Source organism: Mastomys coucha, unplaced genomic scaffold, assembly GCF_008632895.1.
Source record: "Mastomys coucha isolate ucsf_1 unplaced genomic scaffold, UCSF_Mcou_1 pScaffold23, whole genome shotgun sequence".
Taxonomy (NCBI): Eukaryota; Metazoa; Chordata; class Mammalia; order Rodentia; family Muridae; genus Mastomys; species Mastomys coucha.
The window spans coordinates 4,019,747-4,023,292 of NW_022196906.1; the positions used below are offsets into that span (position 1 = coordinate 4,019,747).

At 41.8% G+C, this 3,546-nt stretch overlaps 1 long non-coding RNA gene across 1 annotated transcript; it reads left to right on the plus strand.

Annotated features, from left to right (window-relative positions):
• Window positions 1-976: 976 nt before the first annotated feature.
• LOC116073077 lies at window positions 977-3,166 on the plus strand. The gene is made up of 4 exons (XR_004111651.1): window positions 977-1,337; window positions 2,236-2,323; window positions 2,649-2,810; window positions 3,102-3,166. It is a non-coding gene; the product is annotated as an uncharacterized LOC116073077 (long non-coding RNA).
• Window positions 3,167-3,546: the final 380 nt, after the last annotated feature.

The following is a 3,546-nucleotide window of genomic DNA, read 5'->3' on the forward strand; positions in this document are numbered from 1 at the left end:
AGTTGGTAGAGAGCTTACGTAGCAAGCACAAGGCCCATCTGTCTCCAAAGTTCAATTCCTAGCACTGCATAAACTGGCCACAGTGGAAGTCACTAGTGGTCCCAGTGCTAAGCAGGTGAGGCAGAAAGATCTGGAGATCAAGGTCGTCCTTGATTACATTTTGGGTTCATGCTATTTTAGGCTACAATAACAACAACAATCGAGATCACAAGGAAAGGCACTAACTCTGTTGCTTGTACTGGTCAGACCCAATACTTTGGCAAAATACTAAACTAAGGTGGCTACAGTCTTTTTAAAAGCAAGGGTTATTAGTCATGGCAGAAGACTAGGGGACTGTTAGGAAAGCAGAAACCAAAGATTGAGAGGCATGCTACAAGCTACAGCACACTGTGGACCTGTCTAGAAAGGCTGGCAGCTGCTGGTAGGAAGACAATATGCACATGTATGACCAGTAAGCACATGTACAAAATAGTGGGGAAAAAAACAAGGAAAAGAAAAAGAACTGTAGGAAAACAAACAAACAAACAAAAACCAAACCACCCAAACCTCGACAGTCAAAGAATTGCTTGGTTATTCACATGACTGCTGCTGGGTTGTGTTTCGATGGGACATCACTAGCAATTGGTCCCTAGCACCAGTGAAATGATTGTTGGCATTTGCTGCAAAAATGACAAATGTGAATGCAGCTTATGGGGTGTGCTGTCCATTATCATGTGGAATCAGTAAGTGTAGCAACTCTTGGCCAAAATCTGCCTTTGTACCTATAACAAAGCATATGATAAACACTAATAAAACATTTCCAAGTAGTTTGAAGTATATATCCAGTACTGTCTTATATCTTACAGCTGATTAGAAAGTTTAGTTCTGTAGACTTAGAACCATAGCTCATCACTGCCTTGGTTTTTAGATTCTCCAGTGGAATTGTCTACAGAACTCTCAAGTTTTGAAGGCCCTAAGTTCTAAGTTCCACAAAAGGAGAGGTGGCCACCCCTCAGTCATCTGGTCTGTGAATGGGTATTTATTGAGCATCCACATGGTGCCATAGGAATCAGAATTTAGTGTTCCCGAGTCACCTGGAAGATAATGCTCTTGGAGGGAGGGACTTGGGTAGTCCTAGATATAGTTAATAGGCAACATAGTGCCAAGCATTTATTATAGGGTCTGGAGTGCAGCATCGTGGCTGTCTGCAGCCACACACGAATGGGTCTTCTGGAATGGGAGTCAGAGCCTGAAAAATTAAGGGAACCGGAATGCAAGAAGGGGTTTAAAAAAATGAGACCGAGGCATGGTGTGCTTTCAGTCTTCCATCATTATTAAACTCTCCTTGTTACAGGCAGGTAGGTAGACCAAAAACCCTCCCCCAGGTCTGTCAGCAACTCTTGGCCAAATCAACATCTTCATTCTCAGTCTCTGGAGGAGGGATTTCTGGTGTAACAGGAACTTGGAGAGAGTTGTGTCTATTAGCAGGAGGTTGGAGAGAGGTGTGGCTATTTGAAAGAGTTAGAGAAAGGCATGGCTATTTGTGGCAAGGCAAGGTCTGAAAGAACCAGCACTTAGCTGAAGGAGGGTCACACAGCATGTGTGAAGGGTCTGTAATATTTTAAACTGTTCTTTGGTATTGATACAGTTATTAGATGGGGTTTATTAGATGGGACTGAACTGTCCCATGGGGCATTTGCTATATTGTTTCTGAAATTGGGCTTCTTGTAGTTGATCTGTGTTTAACTCAATCACTTGATTACCAACCCCAGAAGCTGCCCGGTATCAGGGTGACTTGCCTTCGAGAAGTCTTGGCAGGTGGTCTTCATTGGAACTGAAGGATGGCTTGCCATGAGTCACTTTCTACTTGTTGACACAAGATGTTGCTATCAATCATTTCATGGACAAATTCAATAGTGATTTTGTAAATAATGAAAAAAAATGATCAGGTTGATAGGCAATTCACTGCTGACAATCTGATTGGCAGTTGTTGCTCACAGCATCAAATGTTAAAGGCACATGAAAAGAAAACAATGATGAGTATATAGGCAGCACAAAAGGCTACCTCCTGCGGTTTCACAGAGCCAGATGGGAAAAAGCAACTATGAATTCTGGTGCGTGCGTGTGTGTGTGTGTGTGTGTGTGTATGTATGTGAGTGTGTCTATATGTAGGTGTGTGCAGAAGTATACACATGCACATATGGAAGTCAAAGGTGCACACTGGGTGTCATTGTCTGTATTATTCTCTTGAGACAGGGTCTCTCTCTGAGCTTCGAGCTAGGCTAGTGAACAATAAGCCACAGCAGTCCTCCTGTCACCATTCCCCACAGTACTGGGGTTTCAGGTACGTGAATGGTTGAACTCAGATCCTCGTGCTTATGCAGCAGCCATTCTTGCTCATTGATCCACATCCCCAGCTCTTCTGTTCTGGTTTGAGGGTTAAATGTCCCCCCAAAATGTGGTCTCCATCTGGTGGTGGTGTATTTGAAGGCTATGGAATCTGTGGGAAGTGTTGTTTTGGAGAAAATGATGACTGAGGGTTGCCAACCCATCCCCAGTTCCTGACTGTGGACTCAGTGTGACTACCGGCTGCATCTTCTTGGACCTTGTCTCATCAAACTGTGAGCTCAAATAAACCCTTTTCTAAATTGCCACTTGTGTCACAGCAGCAAGGGGAGCAACCAATGCAACTGCATAGAATACAGACTGCAACCTATAGCAGTGGTTTCAACCCTTCTGGTTACTACTCTGGTCACAACTACTCTGAAAGAGTCTTTGGAGGTCAAATGACCCTTTCATAGGGGTCACATATTGGATATTCCACATATCAGGTATTTACCTTACAATTTATAACAGTAGTAAAAATTACAGTTATGGAGTAACAACAAGAATAGTTTTATGATTGGGGTCATCATAACACATCATAACACAAGGAACCATACCGTTAGAAAGGCTGAGGACCACTGACTTAGAGCTTGATTATGGATATTAATCCAGAATATTTTGCCATGAGGTCTGGGGATATAGCTCAGTTGATAGTTGTTTCTGGTCTTCAGATTTCAGAGAAGGCAAACTTAAAAGAACAAAGAGAATAATTATGTCTTTTCTTTTTTGTTTTTCAGAGTTAGGAAAGGGGAACTAAGAAGTTTTTTGACCTAGTGCCATCAACATTTTACAAAAGAAAGAGCATTTTTAAATACCAAAATGTTAGAAAGGTCATTATCCCTGAATAGAGCACATCTGTGTTTAAAAAAAGATTAATTCAAAAATATAAAAGCTTTTCTACATTGTCCTTATTTGTCTCATTCTTCTAGGCACCTTGTCATGAATTAGCACTACTCAGATCTTATGGTTTAATAATTTCACATAAACACATTGCATATTCCCAGAATGCTTTGTGAGAACCAGTTCCACAGTGAATACATTTCAGTCTCCCTGTTGTTGCTCACCTGCACTGGGAAGGCTCAGTTAGGTGACAGGACATTGCAGTTCATACTGAGACCATTGTAATGTATATTGTGTGTGGTTGGCAATGATTATTAGTTCACATTCTTGAATCTTACACGG